General features: G+C 64.0%; 1 protein-coding gene across 2 annotated transcripts in view; it reads left to right on the forward strand.

Moving 5' to 3' along the window:
- The first annotated feature begins 635 nt into the window (after positions 1-635).
- The window catches only part of ELFN2 (extracellular leucine rich repeat and fibronectin type III domain containing 2), a 51,563-nt gene continuing 34,112 nt past the window's right edge, over positions 636-18,086 (forward strand). Inside the window, exons 1-2 of one of the 2 annotated variants that reach the window (XM_086712333.1) lie at positions 636-919; positions 9,117-9,283. The gene's annotated coding sequence lies outside the window, so the exon portion shown is untranslated. Of the gene's footprint in view, positions 920-8,706; positions 9,284-18,086 lie in introns of those variants that run through there. The other variant, XR_015253320.1, reaches the window with a different exon arrangement.

The raw sequence follows: 18,086 nt of genomic DNA on the forward strand, positions 1-18,086 counted from the left end.
TGGAGTCTAACCTAACACCGTCTCTGGGGTCAAGCTCGCCGTGTGACCTTGGGCGAGTCGCTCCTCTCCCCGAGCCTCAGTTGGCCCGCCCGTAAAATGGGAACGCGGCAGCGTCTCGGGTTGCCAGCCGTGGAGCACGGGGACGCGGCGGCCAGGACGAGGTGAGGAGGGGGGTCCGCCGGCGGAGGGGGAGTCGGGGCCGCGGGCGCCCTCGGGCTGGCGCTGGGGGGCGCTGCGCACCTCGGGCGGCCCGCCCCGCGGCAAGTTTGCCTCCAGCTGTTGCATGCGCTGGCGAAGGCGGCGGCGGGACCCGGCGCCGGCGGGGTGAGCGGGGCCCGGGGGCCCGGGGCGGGGCCGGGGGCCGGGGGCGCGCCGGTCAGGGGCCGGGAGCGGGGGGGGTGGGGGGGCTCCGTGGTCCGCGCGGCCGCCGCCGCCTCCCGGGGCGCTGCAGCTGCGGCGTTGGAGCCGGGCGCGGCCCCCGCCCCGCGGCCGTGTGTCTGTGCGTGTGCGTGTGTCCGTGGAAGGATCCAGCCGGGAGAGGGGGCGGGCGGGGTCTCGCTGCGGAAAGGCCTGCGGAGGGCGCCGGGCGCCGGGGCGGGCCAGGGCGGACGGACAGACAGCCGGCCGCGGCCCCTGACGCACGCTGCGCCCCGGCCCCCTCCCGGGCGGCGGGCCCCGCCGAGGCAGAGGCGCGGCGACGGGGAGGCGGGGGTGGCGGTGTCTGCGCGCACACGCCGGCTCGCAGACACACACACAGACACACACACACGCACACGCACACGCGGGCCACGCCACAGACACACGACACGCACCGAGCCCCGGCCGGGCGCCGCGCACACTCGCACCCGCGCGCAGGCCCCGCAGCCGCCGCCGCCGCCGCCGGAAGCGGCGCTCGGCCCGGATCCCGGCTGGGCTGGAGGTGAGTGAATCCCTCCGGATCCGAGCGCCCGCGGCCGCCGGAGGCGGTGGGAGTGAGGGCTGGGACCGGAGGGCACCCTTCCTCCGCCGGTGGGGGTGGGGCTTGCTGGGGGGGGGGAACCACAGCAGGGGGAGGATGAGACCGGGAAAGCCACCCCCAGGGGCTCCCGGGTCTGGGGATCGCCGCGAGACATCCCCCCCCGCCCCCCGGGGGACCACCCTGTGCGGGCGAACTGGTGGCGGTGGACGGAGACGGGGTGGGAGGACGCGGAGGACGGTCGGTGAGGTGAGCATCTTTGGGGGGTGGTGCAGAGGCTTGATGGTGGACGGCTGTACCAGTCCGTGCCACACGGCACCTCTCTGCCTCCATCCTCGCGAATCGGGGACCCTAGCCCCCTCTCTCACGGAGTGCCGCCGGGGTCGAGGGATTCGTGTTCGCAGCTGGTAAGGGGGGGTTGGATTGGCGCTGCTCCAGGGGGAGGGGGACAGGGTGGGGCTTTACCCCCTTTACCCGCAGGAGGGCGGTGGATTTGGTAAGAGGACCAGGTTCGGGGAGTGGGGGTCCCCTGGGTGGGCGGGGACCCTTGCAAAAGCTTTGCCCCCTGTCTCCGCGGTGCTGGCGTGGGTCAAGCAGGGAGAGCAGGGAGCTGCCCCGGGGAAGCAGCAGAAATCGGCGTAGACTGCGCTCTGGCAGGGCTGGGGCCACTGCCGGGCTGCGTGTGTTTGTGAGTGTGTGTGTGTGTGTGTGTGTGTGTGTGTGCATGTGTGGACTCCAGCAACTGGCAGAAGATGGGGGCAGGGGGGTGGGCGTGTTGGCTGGTGGGGCGGTGTGTGCACGTGGGGAGGGTGCTGCGTGCCCACAGGGCTGTGTGCGGGGATGGACCCTGCTCTGTCTGCACACACACACACACACACACACACACTGTCCATAGCCCCAGCAGGATTTTCTTGGAATGTCTGGAGGGCGCAGGCTGGTGTGTGTGTGTGTGTGTGTGTGCGCGTGTGTGTGCGCGCACTCGGGAAGCGTGTGTCCAGGACAGGAGCGGCCACGGTGTGTCAGGCGTGCCCAAGGAGACAGACGAAAAACGGATGGGGGATCTGGCCCTCGGCTTAGCTCAGGAGGATCGTGGTACTTGAGGGCACTTTCTGTAGCTTTGTGCTCCGTCCGTCCTGTGCCCCTTCCATCCCCCCCCTCCCCCCCCCAACTCCTCCTGCCTCAGTGGCTACCTCTGGAGGGCACTGCCTCTTCCCCCTGCCCGGACACAGGTGTTGGACTGAGAGTGTGTGTGTGTGTGTGTGTGTGTGTGTGTGTGTGTGTGTGTGTCCGGGCTGCGGCTGTCGCTGTCAGCAGGCCAGGTTGTTGGAGGAGGAAAGCTGGGGGGGGGGGGGTGAGGAGGGGGCTGCTAGCAACACCTGGAGGAATGTGGTGGAAGCTGCCAGCCCCTGGGCTGCCTGGTTTAGTTACTGGGGGACATTTTCATGTGGGGAGCCGCATCTTGGGGGGGGGGGGGATGCTGGGAGGATTTGCTTGTGTACGTGTGTGTGCATGGCTCACGCACCTGTTCCCGTGGCCTGTGGGCACCTGTGGGACATGCTGCGTCTAGGCCATCCGTAGGGCATGTGGGCCTGCACATGTGTGCAAATACGTGGGATTCCTACGAGGAATGTACACGCACATGCACACACACACACACACACACACACACACACACACGCACTGTCTGTAGGCGTCTGTCCGGAGCGAGCCGTGACCCTGGAGCTGGGTACGTGGGCGAGGTCCCCTGGGCCATCTGCCCCTGGGCAGGAACAAAGAGGAGTGATCGAAGGGGGGGGGGTGTCAGATAGAAATGTGTGTGACGTCAGCACGGGCCTGTGGGTGTGACGTCAGTTCCAGACTGCCAGTGACGTCACTGGGACAGCAGCATGAGGGGTCACCCCCGGCAGCCGGACTGTGTGATGTCAGCGGGAGGGTGTGTGGCTGAATGTGGTTATGTCCCTTGTGTTGTAGGGGGGGTGACAAGGGGAGGGGGATAGAGTCTCTGAGTGAGCTGTCCCTTCCCAGGTGCCCCAAGTGGGTGTGGGGCCCCTTTCCTTAAGGTGCCCTCCCCTCACAGAGGCATCGCCTCTGCCCCCACCCCCCCCCCCACCATTTCATATGGGACGCCTCTTCCCCTGCCCCCGCAGGCCCTGTTCTCTGTCAGCCCCAGCCAGGTCACAGAGCCAGGGTGTGTGTGCAAATGCATGTGACAACACAGCCAGGGGGACAGCGCCTGCTATTTCCAGGCCCATGGGGCTGCTCTGTGTTTTCTGATTTAGGCATTCCTGTCGCCCCTCTGGGCCTCAGTTTCTCATCTGTCACCTGGGGCGGGGGTGGCTAGAAAGGTAAGGGGTGCCACAGGACACCGGTGGGCCTCTGGGGGGCGGGGGGCCTGGCACAGGGTGGGGGCTTGGCACACCAAGTCCCCTGGCCTCCCGCTCCGCCAGCTCGGGGCCGGTGCTCCTGTCTCCGTTCAAGTCTAACTTCGTAGAGAACTTCTTTTTCTCTCCTTGGATCCTCATGGCAGTCCTGTGGGGCTGGCAGGCCGGCTGCTCTCGTGTGGACACTTGACAGATGACCGATGAGCACCCGGAGGCCTGAAGGGGAGAGTAAGCTGGCTGGTGATTGAGTCCTTGGCGAGAGTTTGCCCCCATCTCGCTACTCCAGCTCCGCCGGTGCACGTGCAGGGAGACAGGCTGGGGTGGCAGGTCCCTTCCCGCGGGGCGCTCTCATCTTTTATGGAGGGACAGGGGGCTCTGCGCAGTGGGGGTGGAGAATGCCCGGGCCGAGGGGTCCCCTGTAGAGGCTGCTTCTGGATTCCTAGTCCGGTCTTGATTGTTCCGAGATAGGCGGGGTGACAGAAATGGGTGCTTCTGGCCGAGCCGTTCTGAGCCTGCTCCGGTACGCGCCATGCCCGCTCCCCAGCGTGACTTCCCTGTCCCCTGAAGTCTGCAGCGTGTCTGCTCTGGAAGCAGAACTGGTTCCAGTGACACCTCCGCTGAGCGCTGAGTGGCTGTGTGTGACACGGGGGGTCAGCCGCTCTCTCCCTGCGCCTGCCAGGCGGTGGCTGCCGTCTCGCAGGCTCAGTGAGCGAGCGTGAGAGTGTGGCGTCCGCGCGCAGGGCCAGGAGGTGCCCATCGCCGTTACCCTCGCCCGTGCCAGCTACGGTGCCCCCCCACCTCCCGGGCCCAGGCCCATCCTCTGCCTGCACCCCGCCGTCTGCCGGGCAGAGCAGAAAGCCAGGGAGCAGGATGGCCTGGAAGCTGGAGCCTCCCTCCTTAGCGAGTCAGGCCTCGTCAGGGACAGCATTAATAGTCCAGAAGGTTAACTCAATCCTCTGCCTCCCGCTGTCCTGGTCCAATCCCCTGTTAAATTAACCTTCTCGGGGCTCAATTAGCACCTGGGGCAGAGTCACTGCCATTATTTCCGGGCGGCCCTTATTAGTCCGAGGTGTCCGGGGGCTGGAATAATAGAGCCCCTCCCCCTCTGCTCTGCAGACAGCCCCCCAGGAAGGCCCCAGAGAGGCCCTGAGGGGGCAGAAAGGGTCTGGGGTCTCAGGCCCGGGGCACAAGCCTCCCATGCTCCTCCCCTCAGGGTGGGTGACCTGTGACACCCCGAAGCCAGCAGCGTGCACTCTTGTTCTCCCCGCCATGGCCTCGGCCGAGGTCCCCCAGGGGCCAAATTCTGCCTCTTTTTAACAGCGTGTGTCTTGGGCGAGCAGGTTCCCTTCCAGAAGGCCCTGCTTCCTCGCTATAAAGTGGGGATAATGATACCGGTTTCCTAACTTTTCCAGCGTGGTTACATAAGCGAATGTCAAGTGTGGAGCATTGTGTCTGGCACATAGTAGGTGTCGATTAGATGAGTTCCCTCCCCCTTCCCATCTGTCTTCCTTATTCATTCCTGGTTCTCTGGAGTGGGTCCTGGGCTGTGTATGTGTGTGTGTGTGTATGTGTATCTTTCTCTCTCCTTTCAACTTCCGCGTTCACCCCCTGAAATACGTAGAAACTGTTTCTGGAGCTGGGCCGGGGATGGGGGGGGGCGGTGCCCGCAGAAGTATGAGAAGGGCCTGAGAGCTGCCTGCGCCACCCCCCCCCCCCCCAGCTGGGATGTGCAGAGGGGCTGGGCGGGGGCAGGGCGTATCTTGGCGTGCGCATATCCCTGTGCACAGGTGTGCCTCTAAGTGTGACGCGGCATGTGCATGTGCACACGGGTCCCCACCTCTCCCAGGGGAAAGTGGGGAACAGTTCTGAGGGCCTCCCGACCAGGTTGCTCTGGGCGCAGCCCCAAGACTCAGGCCTGACTTATTTTCCTTCCTTGGCCTTGTCTTTGTCCTCTCCGCAGTTCTCTTCGGATGGGGGAGAGACACAGGCAGTGGGGTCAGCATGGCCCATCTTCCCTGCTTCCTGCGCTGCTCACTACCTGGTGTGTGTGTGTGTGTGTGTGTGTGTGCATGCGGGGCGTTCGTGGTTCTGCGTGTTTAGCTAGTTCTTGTCTGTCTCCTACTATGTTGTCAGCTCCACGCAGGGGGAGACTTGTAGGCCCTCAAAAATTACTTGTGGAACAGTTCCTCTTATCGATATGCTGTTGAGGCTGGACTGTGCATTTTGCATTCAGCGCACGCGCGTGCACGCGCACACACACACACACACACGCACACGCACAAGCATATCTGACTCAGGGATAGCTGCTGGGTCTGGGGCTCAGGCAGGAACCTACAGAGATGAGTTTCCGTCCTGGAAGAGAGAGGGGACGCGTGGGGCATCAGCCAAGGGCCCAGTGTGGGGCCTGCACACAGTAGGGCTTGTGTGCCAGGCGTTTCTTGGGTGTCTGTGACCCTCCCCCGAGGGGGCTGGGACTACAGGCTTGAAGGTCAGGTGCTCCCGCAGCCTGGGAGGCGGGAGGGGAAGAGGCTGGAGCCTCTTCTGCTCAGGGCAGTGCAGGATCCCCGGGATAGCGCACCTGCTATGTGCCAGGCACAGGGCAAAACACGGTCTATTATCTTGTTTAATTTTGGCTGGAGGATTGTGAAAGAGGTCCAGCCGGCCTCTGGGTGGGGGCAGGCCAGGTGGAGAGACCACGTGAGCCGAGGTCTGGAGGTCGGAAAGCCTGGAGTGGAGTTTGGGAAGATGAGTCTGGAATGTAGTTGGAGGATCAAATTACACAGGACCGTAAACTTTGGGCTAAGAAAGGGAGCCTTACCCGGTTGGTCCCGGAGTGCCTTTGTGAAAATGCAGAATCTTGGGCCGCGTCGGGGGAGATTTTGATTCAGTAGGGTCCACGGGGGGGCCCCGGGGAACCTGCCTCGTGAGTGTGCTTCCAGGATATTAATTCACCCACGTTTGCGGGTTGGAAGGCGGCTGAGGGGGCTGCGTCTTCCAGACTCTTCCCACTCACCCTGGGGAGGCAACAAAGCCATCTGCATTTTTCAAGGAGCCTGAGCTCAGAGAAGGGTGGCCCCTTCTCTGCAGCAAGGCCAGGCCAGTACTAACGATTGCCATGCGCCCTGACTGCTGCTCTGAGCTTGTCCAGTGGCCCTCGTTCAGTCCTCAGAACGACCCTCGGCAGCGCTCCTGTTGCACACAGGAGGAAACGGAGGCAGAGTCCGCGGTCCCGGGTTCGAGGCCGCCTCGCTGGTAAAGGCGTGACAGTGCGGCTGGGGATGTAGTGAGACTGGAGAGGGCCTGCCCGGCGTCCTGGACGGGCGATGCCCTCCCTCTCCCTTCCTTTGGTTTCGGAGGCGGGGTGGCCGTGGGGGCGCGGGTGGAGCTCAGCCTTTGGTCGTGCAGAGGTCAGAGGCAGGCGGGCGGGCGGGCGGGCGGGCGTGCGGGTGGGAGCAGAGAAGCCAGAGGAGGGCGAAAGCCTGACTGCGTAGCTGCGGGCCCCAGGCCGGTCATCCGGTGGGCGCCCTGGCCGAGGCAGGTCCGGATCTGGCTGGCGGCGGGGTGTGCCCATCCCCGGGGGGCGCGTCTGGGGCGCAGCCCCCCGCGGGGCACCTGCTCCGTGGCGGGGCGGGCGGGGTGGCCGGGAGCGCGCGCACGGAGCCCCCGCCCCCCCCTCCCCCCGGGGCCGCCCGCTCTCCCGCCGGCGCCGCCTCCCGCTGCCCGCAGCCCGCCCGGTTTCTGCCTTACTTCCCTGTGCTTAGAATTTGCAGCCGCATCCCTTGACGCTCGCAGCCAATTTCACGGCCTCTGGGCTCGGCACGGCGTGCGGATCGTAAACCCGCGGGCTCCGGGCAGGGGCTGGCGGCAGGTCTCGTGCGGGCGTTGGGGGGGGGGGGGTCGGGCGCGCAGGGAAGGGGGCGGAGGCCCGCGGGAGCCAGGACCCAGCGATGTGTGGGCCAGGGGGTGTCAGGTGGGCGTGGATGGAATGGGGGCGTCGCCGAGAAGTGCCCTGGGCGTGCAGCGCGGGTGTGCAGGCGGGGCCGGTGCGCGCTGGCATCGGGGGAGGTGTTTCTGGGCGCGCCTGGGTCCTGGTGCGTTGCGTTGGCCGGTGAGTCCGGGTAGGGGCCCCTGTGCCCGTGGGCATGTTTGTCCGGGTGTGTATGGTGAAGCCTGCGTGTGTGTGCGGGGCTGTCCCCGGTGAAGGGGGAGGGCCGCGCATTCCCAGAGGTGTGTCGGGGGTGGGTGTCGCGGCAGCGGCCCCAGGCGTGGGGGCACCCGTGTGGGTCTGCGTGTCGGGGTGGGCACCCCTGTATCCGGGTCTGTGCGCACCCGCGGGTCTGAGGGAATGTGCGACTCTGGTGCGTTAGTTGCTGTCTGGCTGTCCTGTGGGTGCTGGTGCGTGTGCGAGGGGACGGGGTGCCATCCCCTTTCTGCTGGCCACTGGGCTCAGGGTCGAGTGAGAGGGAAGTATCTCCCCCCCCCCACCCCTACCCCCACCCCCGGGGACCTGGGCCTGGGAGCCCTTTCCAGAAGCCAGCTGGTGCGTCCTTGTTCTCTGCCTTTGAGTGGGGGCGACCGAGTTGAGGCAGCGCGGGGCCCGCGTGTGTTTCTGGGCTGCAGCCGCCAGCTGCCCGCGCTGGGTGGGTCTGCATATGTTTATGAATGGCAGTCTGGGGGGGGGGGCAAGGTGTGAGCCCCTGCCTGTGCCGGAGGACTGGAAGTGCCATCTGGGCTGCTGGGGGTGGGGGGTGGGGGGCCAGACAGGGAGGGGGGCCCCGGAGGAAGAGAATGAGCGCAGGCGTGTGCACGTGCGCCCACAGAGGGAGGAAGGTTGGGTCGAGGCTCGTCTGTCGGGAAGCCTGTGCGTCTGCGCAGGTGGAGGTCAGGCAGGTACGTTACTCCTGGGGCCTGTGAGTGCCTGTTGGCAGGGCACAGGCTGGGGGCGCCCTGGGGGGGAAGGGCGTGTTCCAGTCTGGGCTGGGAGTTGTGAATGAAAACTGTGAGGCCGGGGCAGGGGGTGGGTGGGGGCGCTCGCTCCCTGCAGAGGAGGGGATGGGGCTCCGGCTGCAGAGGAGTAGGCTGTGTTGATGTTGGGGTGACCGGCGGGAGGGTGGTGTGGTTGCACACGTGAGGAGGGAGGGTGTGTGTGTGTGTGTGTGTGTGTGTGTGTGTGTGTGGGCACCGGGCAGCAGGCAGTGGGAGGGGGTGGGGGCCAGCCCCACCTGGCTGTGCTGTGTGTGTGTCCACGACGAGTGGGGCGTCTGGCTGGGACTGTGGCTTGGGAAGAGCCTCCAGGCTCTGGGGCCCTGCAGGGAGGCGGGGACACGGGCTGGGGTTGGGTGGGGTGGTGGGAGGGGGGGGTCCCTTCGGCTCCCAGAAGCATCTTCCCATCTGTTGCTTGCCCCTCCTGTGCAGGAGGCACGGAGGGATGGAAAGATGTCCTGTGGCCCCTGGCCCCTTCCCTCCCCTTCCCTCCCAACCCGAGGGGATAGGATGGGGACCCAGCCTTCCATTTCTCTCGCTCCGTCATCTTTCTGTCCCCATCTCCCAGCCTCCCTCTCCCTCCATCCCTCCCTTCTCTCTGCCTCCTCCCTCTCTCTCACACTGATATTCATTTGTGGTATATTCGGTTGCCATGGGAAACCTAAGAAAGAAGTGAGTGTACCCTTCAAGACTTCAGCATTTTCCCTCCTCCCTCCCTCCTGCTGCCCCCCTCCCCCTCCTTCTCTCCTCCTCTCCTCTCCCTCCCTCCCCTTTCTCCCCCTCGCTTCCTCTCGCAGAAGGAGAGGACCCGGGTGAGAAGCTGCTGTCGCCTGGACCGGGACCCGGGACCCGAGACTCCGTTGCTACTGCTGCTGTGGCCACTGCTGCCGCGGGGACTTCCCTGAGACCAGGCCAGGGATAGAGCCTCGCTGGCCGGAGGGGCCCCCTTTGCCCGCAGACATCGGTAAGGACAGGGTCCTTCTGACTGTGTGCCAGCGCGTGGCTGTGTGCGAGCAGGGCGCGGGTGACCCGGCATCGCGAACAGTGATGTGGTCCGGCCTGTCTCCTGTTTGTCCCCTCCTGCCCTGCCGGGCTCCCGCCCCCGGCCGTGGGCACCCCCACCCTCCCCTCCCCAGCTTCCCTTCCAAGGGGCCTGGGAGGCAGCTGGCGGAGCCGCAGGCCTTTGGGGGGGTTGGGACAGGTCCACCGTGGAGGGTGGGAGGAAGCCCCACCCCTGCCCCTTCGCCCAACTGAGAGGCCAGGCCGGGCCCGCCTGCACCCTGGCAGGGCAGGGGAATCTGTGCAAGGGCTGGGCTGGGGGCCAGCTTCCAGGGGTAAGAGAACGTGGTCTCTTCTTCTCCCTCCGGTGGGGGGGCCTTCCCACTGTCCAGAGGGGCAGACCGAGGGGCCTGGAGTGAGCCAGGAGCAGAGAAACGCGGGGCAGAATCAATCCCGGGCCTGATCCAGCGTCTGGGATTTTGGAGGCGGCAGGGAGAGCAGTCAGACAGTAGGAGGCCGCAGGCAGGAGCTGCTCCGTCTTGGCTGGGGCTGGTGGCCGCCCTGGAGAGGAGAGGCTTCACTGTCACCGCGGCTGTGTTGGTGGTGGCCACGTGGAGAGAGCTGTGGTCCGGGCGGTGCTGAGTGATGGTGGTTGCCTTGGCGAGGGAGCCGCCTCTGTGGCATTGTGGTCTCCATGGAGAGAGGAGGAGACAGAGGGAGGAGGCTGGCTGTCTGGGCACGGTGTTGGTGGTTGCTAAGGAGAGGGAGATGCCGTCTCTAGGACGGGGTGGTCCCCACGTGGAGGGGCCGTGGCCGCCGAGGTGTTGCGGGGCCCCGGGGACGGGCCCCGCGATGGGTGCTCTGGAGGGGCCCGGCGGGGAGGGAGCGGGGTGGTGGGGGCTCCCTGGGGGACGGTGGGGGTGCGGCGAGGGAGGGGCTGCTGCCGTGGACTTGGGCCGAAGCGGGGTTCTTCGCGGGGGAGCCAAACGCAGTGGGGGGGGGGTCTGAGGGGTGCCCTTCCCTTCTGTGGTTCACCCTGCCTGTCCATGTGGCCTGCCTGGAGACCCCCTCTCTCGCCTGTCCTTCCCCCCCACTTCTGTGGCCACGTTCTCCCGCCTCTGTCTTCCTCGAGCCTTCTTCCTCCCCTGGGCCTTTGAGCATACACGTCCCTCATCCGGATGCGTGTTCCCTCCTTGTCCCCCAGTGACTTTGTCCCCACCGGTCACGTTTGCCGTGCTCTGGGATACCTGGCATTGCTACCTGCCTTTCAGGTATCAGATAGGGCAAGTAACTTGCCCGAGGTCACACAGCAGGTGTGCGCTGGGGCTGGGATTTGACCCCCGCCCCCCTCCCGGGCACCTGTGTCCCCAGACGTGCAGCTCACTAGACCTGACTCCTCCCCTGGGAACCTGTCCCTCCGTGAATACCTCATCCACGGTTGTCTCTCTTCCCTCAGACCCCGGGGATTCCTCCGAAGCCAACCTTTCACTTAAATAGTTGGAGTCGGAAGCGGCATGGAACAGCAGAGTCCTGGGTCTGCCTCCCAACTCTGGCACCCGCAGCCGAATGGTCCCGTGCCTCAGTTTCCCTCTCTGTAAACCGGAGGCGGTGCGCACGCATCTTGGGATTGGTGCTGCTTGGGGTAACGTAGGTGACGCCCCGGTGTGGTTCGCGGCACACAGTAGACCCTCAGGAAGTTATGACCGTCGTCATAACGTCTTTTAAAAATGATCTAAAAACGATTTTCTGACGTGCCCGGCAAGGACAGAGGTGACTTCTCACCGGAGACCTGCCTCCCTGTGCCCTTCGCCATGACCCTCGAGCGGCGGAGGCGATGAACTGACGTGGTGGGGGCTGGAGAGGCGAAGGGCCCCCTGACACTCACGCAGCACCTTGGTTGCTGAGCCAGCCCGGGACCAGGTGCGGCTCCCAGTCCTGTGCTACCTGCCCGTTTGCCCCAGGGGCCTGTGTGCGCGCTCCTCTGAGTCCCCCGCCTCCTGGCTTCCTTCACAGGGCGCGGGTGTCCTGAGCCTGCTCAGCCAGCCTTGGCCTGGGGCACAGCGTCTCAGGCGAGCGGTGGCCGGTGTGGTCGCGTCCTGGGAAGAGCAGATTCAGGGACAGTCTTTCCCGCCACCAGGGGACAGGCCAGGCAGCGGATGGGATGGAGAAGGATGTCCAGAGAGGGACATTTGGGGGATCTGGAGGGCGACGGACGGGATGACTGTCTGAGTGGCAAAGACCCGAGTTCAGGTCCTCTGCCACTTTCGAGGTGGGTGGCCCTGGGCACGTTTCTTGCCCTGTGGGGCCTCAGCTCTCTCCTTCGGAACCCGTCAGCCCTTCTTTTGCAGTTCAGGTGACCCGCGGGGAGCCGGGAGAGGGCGTGGAGGCACCGACGACCCCAGTTCCTCCCAAGAGACTTTCTAACGGTCAGAGCGGTCTCGTCTCCAGGGGGAGAGGCACCAGTGGGGCCGCGGGAGGCTGGCAGGACAGACGGTCTGGGATCAGCGGACCTCGGTTCACATCCCCACGTTGCCATTCATGGGCTGTGGGGTCTCGGGAGCCTCGATTTCCCCACCTGCACGATGGGAGGAATAAAAAGGAATTCAGATGTGTGGGAGAGACGGGCTCCCCTTGAATCTGCACAGCAGGCCGTCTTCCAGAAGAGGGGAACGAGGCCCAAGGGGCTCGCGGGGTTTATTGCGCCCACACCAACGGCTGCTCTTTCCTGAGCATCTGCTCTGTGCTCCTCGCTTTCCCTGGGGCTCCCGGTCTTACTGGCTTCCTCGGCCTTTGCGCTTGGCTGTTCTTTTTGCAGGAGTTGCCGTTCCTTCTGGGCTCACTGCTGCCCTCCAGGCTGGGTACAGGGCTGTCTCTTCCGGTTCAGTGTCTCGGCGCCCCCCTCCCCCCCCCCCCCCTGACCACTCCGTTTGTGGCTCTGGGCTTCTTCCCTCTTTTGGTTTCCTTTAGCCCCTAATACAACCAGATGCTAATTTGCTTATTTGTCTATTTATTCTCTACCCTTCCTCTCCCCCGTGGTGTCCGCTCACGAGGGCAGGGGCTTTTTCTGTCTTGTTCCCTGCGTTATCCCAAGGGCCTCGAATGGGGCCTGGCACAAAGTACATGTTCAATAAATACGTGGCGAATGCCCGGACGGGTAACCCTGCAGCCGCCCTCGGATGCCTGTCTCGTCATTCCCATTCTCCCCGCAAGGAAAGGGAGGCTGGGGACGCCTGGTAAACCGGCTGTGGATACACAGTAGGTGTAGATCTGACCCCGGATCGGGCTGACTCCAGGTCAAGTGCTTTTTCTGCTACCTTGCTGGGGGCCTGACCTTTCCAGCTAGAGAGTGTGGGCTTCGCTCTGAATGCAGAGGCAAAAAAAAAAAAAAAAAAAGAAAGAAAAAAACCACAGAAAGGCTCTTATGTAGGGAAGGCTCCTGCCATAAGGAAGAGTTTTGGTAGCAGCCCGAATTGTCCAAAGCAATCAGGTCGGGTCAGCTGCTCACCAGCTGCGTGACCTTAGGCGAATTACTTAACTGCTCTGGGTCTCAGTTTACTTGCCTGTAAAGTGGGGGTGATACGTTGGCTGAGCTAGGCAGGCTTCTGGGAGGCCGGGGGCTTTGAGCTGCGATTTGCAGGCTTGACTCCAAGGGCCTCTCCCCAGGGTAGAAAAACAGCCTCTGTTCAATCACCCCAGTCCTGGGAGGCCTCACTGCTCATGCGTGGGGGATCGGAGCCTTTGACTTCTGAATAGGAGACATTTAAGGTGCTTGGAAAAGGCCACTTTTCTGCCCTGATGGCCTGGGATCCCCCCCCGCCCCTCCCCCCCCTCCAAAAAAAGAGAAAACCAAAGAAAGAAGGACACTGGTTTTCTTCAAGCACTTACTATTAGCCAGGGATGTTCTGTCTGTATCCCTACTCCCAGCCACAGCCCAGGCGGAGATGATTATGCCCATTTTACAGATGACCTAACTCAGGTTTGGGGAAATTCTCCATAGGGTGTGGAGCAGGGGTTTGGACCTCGGTGCAGAGGCTCCTGCCTGCGCTATATCAGCTCAGGAGAGGGATGATGGAGGTGCTTGGAGTTGATCTGCTCTAGGGTCACCCGGGGGTGTGGGCTGTTGACCCCAGCCCCACCAGGATGGAGCTTTGAGAGCCCTGGCCCCCGATTTGGAGGCAGGACCTCAAGGGGCTGTGGCATGAACAGCGTGCTCTCCCCAGCCAGGCTGCCCCCGCCCCCCCCAGCCCCCTGCTGGCAAAGACAGAAGCCCAGGGAATAGATCTGGCCTTGTGTGCTGTCCCAGTGACTCGCTCAAGACCCCATTTGTTTGGGGAGGAGAAAGGGGGGTCTGTGGTACCCAACAGAGGTGGGATTCATAGACAGGGCCCGGGGGAGGGGAGTGGGCTGCCTGGTACGGGCCAGGCCTGGAGGGGGGCCAGGAGGGAGAGAGAGGAGGAGGGGTCCCGCCTGTACCATTGGGGCAGAGTCTTCTACTCTGGGTGGGGGTCTGCGTGGGTGGAGGTGCGGGAAGAGGGAGGTGGGAGTCTTACCCTCATTACTTCCTCATCTGTAGGAAGGAGAGTGTCGTGGCCCTGTCCTCAGGGAGTCCCTAGTCTTAGAGGAGAAGAGAGACTATGCCATCAGTCCCCTGGCTGGAGGGGATAGAGCCTTAACTCCCGGGAGCCCTAGTCTGAGGGTAGAGGTTCAATCTGCTTTATGAGTGTTGGAGTAAAGAACAGTCCCTCTGAGTGGAGGCCCCCTGAGATCTGGGAAGACTTCTTGGAAGAAGCAGTCCCTAGGGATGGGTAAGGGGTGAGATTTGGGGCAGGGGCGACTGGAGGGCCCTGTTCTGTGGTTGGAAGCGAGGCAAAGTGCGTTGGATCCCGATTCGGAGTGGTCATGTGTACCTGAGTCTCTCTCTCTCTCCGTGTACTCGTCTGCGAAATGGGGACATTGCCTGTGGACGCTGCTGGGCTCCTACAGGGGATAGAACGAGACAGGGTTGCAGAGAGGAGTGTCTGCACCCACTAGGCCCGTAGGGCTGCGGGGGGCTGCATGGTTGGTAAAGCCTGACCGGAAGCTGCTGAAAATCCCGCCCCCACCCCACGACCCCCTGCCTCTACACTGGGTCACACACGGCTCGGCCAGCCTCGCTTCTGAGCTGTGGAGCAGAGCCAGGGGCCATAGCTCTCCTTCCTGCCTCTGACTTGCTGTGTGACCCTGGCCAATCCCACACCCTCTCTGGGCCTCAGGCTGAGACCCAGCCCCTCTTCTTGAGAATACCATCTGAAGTCTGTGAGGAGACGCAGACCTTCCCCTCCCCACTCAGGGCTGGGCTTTAAAGGGTGGAGGTGGGAGCTCTCCAAGGATCCTGAGCATCCTGGGAAGAGATGGGCCGCGGCGGGGGGGGGGGGGGGGGGAGGTGGGGGGGGGGTTGGCAGTGGAGAGCGGGTACCCCGGATGACGGCGACCTGGGGGCTCTCGAGCTAAGCAGAGACTTGAGCAAGGAGGCCTTTCTTGCTTCTGCCAGTCACTCTGGGGTGTTGGCTTGGGGTCAGTGGGTCAGAGCAGAGAAACTCCTGGGGCTGTAGGATGGGGTGACACAGGCGCCTGGGTGGCTCAGTTGGCTGAGCGGCCGACTTGGGCTCAGGTCGCAATCTCGCGGTCCATGGGTTCGAGCCCCGCGTCGGGCTCCGTGCTGACGGCTCGGAGCCTGGAACCTGTTTCAGATTCTGTGTCTCCCTCTCTCTCTGCCCCTCCCCTGCTCCCTCCCTCCCTCTCTCTCTCTCAAATATACATAAGCATTAAAGACAATTTAATAAAAAAGATGGGGTGACACAGCGATCAAGCGTGTGGGCCGAGGCCTGGGTTCAACTCCCGATTGTACCGTAACAAGTTGCTACATTTCTGTAAAATGGGAATAAAAATAGTCCCCGCCTCCGAGGATTGGTTCTCGAAAGTGCTTGGCGCTGCTCCTGAAATACAGAGGGCCCAAGAAATGCTAGCTAACTCTACTTTCTGGGGAGGCTCCTGGCGGCAGGTGCTGGTTGACAGGGCGTCAGAGGCCATCCCAGCCACCGCCTCTCAGGCTGTTGGGGACGCGCTGTGGCCTGAGGCCTCCTGGGGTGCTGGGTTGGGAAATGGAGGGGGTGCCTGCCGGTCCGGCCCCTCCCACGCTCCCCAGTACCTGACGGACACGATGTGGAAACTGCTGAGTTCTGGAGTAGGCGGTATGGGGGTTCAGGGGGAGCTCCGGGGAAGAGGAACGGGGCTGTCCTCAGGCCTGGGGAGAGGTGGGAGCGGGGCCTCCGCAGGGGATCAGGCCCCCGGAGCGCTGGAGGGTCAGAGCCGGCAGGGTCTCCTCGGCCCGCACTCCTGGGCGGGCTGATGCCCAGAGAGGCACAGGCCCAAGGTCGCTGGGCGGTGAGAGGCCGGGCTGGGGCTAGAACCCGCGTCCTGCGGCTGTCAACCTGGGTACTTTCACCTTCCGTGGCCCCTGGGGCAGCCTGAAGCGGCTGCTTCTGAGCCGATCACCCCAGGGCCTGAATGGAGCTTTCTTGGCTCTGCGTCTGGCTCACTCCTTCCGCGTCTCCCCGGCTCCTGCCCGTCTCCCGTCTCTCCTCTCTGCCCCATCTCCGTGGCGGCCTTCGTGTCCCTTCCTCCGGCCGCACAAGGGAGGTGGATGGCCGGGCCGCAAGCTGGGCGTGCGTGTGTGTGCACTGGGTTGATTTTTGTGCGTTTGTGGCCCGTTGGAGAGCGTACGCGTAAGGGAAGGTGTGCGTGTATACTCTCTCTTTCTCACTACGGAACTGACACGTGCCGTCTGTGTATAAAACAGAACGACGACGAGCTGGGGCCCCCCTCCCCGTCCCGGGTCGGGCCCTGGCCCGTGTGTCTGGGCACCCGCAAACACATGTGCCCCTTCTGTCTCACCCGTGTGGGGTTTGCCTCGCCGCCTCTGCCCCTTCACCCTGGGCATCTCCCCTCGGGGGCACGGTGGGGGGGCCTGGTCCCGATCTGCCTTGGCACGCGGTCCCCTTGCACGGCCCTTTCCCAGCTGTGGGTGGCTGGGTTGGTTGCACGTTTTCCACTCTCAACAACAGTCTGCGTGACTTCAGATATTGGCAGCCGTGACCCGGGCGGGCTGCCCCTGTGATGCGGGTGGGCTCGTTAGCGGGGCTCTGCTCCCTGAGGTTGAGTGTGGGTGTCTGGGTTCCCCCTTGCAGCTGTTGGCTGAGGGTTTGGGGGGAGGACCCCCATCCTGGATGGGGACTCCTGCCTGTGGGGCTCCCTGGGACCTGGGGAGGGGGCGGAGCTGGGGGCCCAGGAGGCGCCGGGCTGTCCCTGGGGCAGAATGCCGGGGATTGCAATGCTGTAGCGGGTACGCTGTCCTTTAGTGTTCCCTGCCTGCTGTGTCCCAGGACCAGCAGCCTCGGGCCCTCAGCACCTGGCTGCTCAGGGCCCCTTGGTGGCCATAGGCACGCCCCGGCCTTCTGGAGCTGGGGGGGGGTGGGGGGGGGGTGGGGCATTTAACAACATCCAAGTGAAGCTTACCAAGTGCGAGATGCTGTTCTAAGAACTTTACGGAAGTGAAATCCTCACCACAATCCAACCAAGTGTCATTATCCCCATCTTACAGATGGAGAAACTGAGGTGCAGAGAGGTTTAGGATCCCCACCCACGGTCGCGTAGCAAGTCAGTGGTGAGACTGGAATTTGAACCTGGGCCGTCTGGGCTCCCGGGGCCCCACCGCCTAGCCACCTTGCTGTGTTGAGCTCTCTCTCTCTCTTTTGTGTGTGTGTGTATTTTTAATTTTTTAAATTGACATCCACATTAGTTAGCATCTAGCACAACAGTGATTTCAGGAGTAGGTTCCTTAATGCCCCTTACCCAGTTAGCCCATCCCCTCGAGCCCTTGATAGCCTGCAGAGAGAGCATTGCTCCGGCCAGCCTGGTCCCCTGGTCGGAGCCTTGCGGGTGGTCCAGGGAGGTGGTCTGGCAGCTTGGGGTCAGGCCGGATCGGAGTGCCCTAGCTCATCGCTTACCGAGCAGGTCCCTTGGCGTAGCTGATCCCGTTTCCCTGCGTGTCAGACAGGCTAACGGTACTTACCCGGCAGGGCTGTTGTGAGAATTCCGGGCAGTGAGGTACAGGGGGCGCTGGGTACACCGTGGGCACCCGGGGACGTGGTGGCCAGCTGCGGGGGGCTCCGTGGCAAGGCGAGAGGGAGGCAGTTGAAGGGTGGCCTGTGCCGGGGAGAGGGGAATGTGCACCGTTGGGAGCCTTGACTGGGGAGAGAGGATGGGCGCCTCGGCGCGCACAGCGGCGGGCCCCCTCTCATCACTGGGTGCCCACCTGTCCATCCGGTGTGTCCCATCATCCTTCTGGATGCAGAGCTGGGACAGTCCGCTCTGTGTGTGTGCGTGTGTGTCGGGGTGCTGGGGGGCATACCGCCACCCCTGGTGTCACGTGCGTACGTGCATATGCACACCCATGACGGGGACACAACCGAGAACCCTCACTTGCGAGGGCCGGGATGAACCCTTGGAGACCCCCTCACCCTGCTGCCTCATAGTTGCAGATGGGGAAACTGAAGCCCAGAGAGGGCAAGGGATTTGCACTGGGGGCCCACAGGGAGTTGCACACCGATCTAAAGTTGCTCTTACCGGGCAGGGACCTTTCCCTAAGATACGCAGTGACAAGCCCTGCCTTCAGTAGCCCGGCCTGGCCCCACTGGCCCATCCCCCTCTGGGGTCAGCGCGTTCGGGAT

This window comes from Puma concolor, chromosome B4, assembly GCF_028749965.1.
Source record: "Puma concolor isolate L17-30 chromosome B4, mPumCon1.1.hap2, whole genome shotgun sequence".
Lineage (NCBI taxonomy): Eukaryota > Metazoa > Chordata > Mammalia > Carnivora > Felidae > Puma > Puma concolor.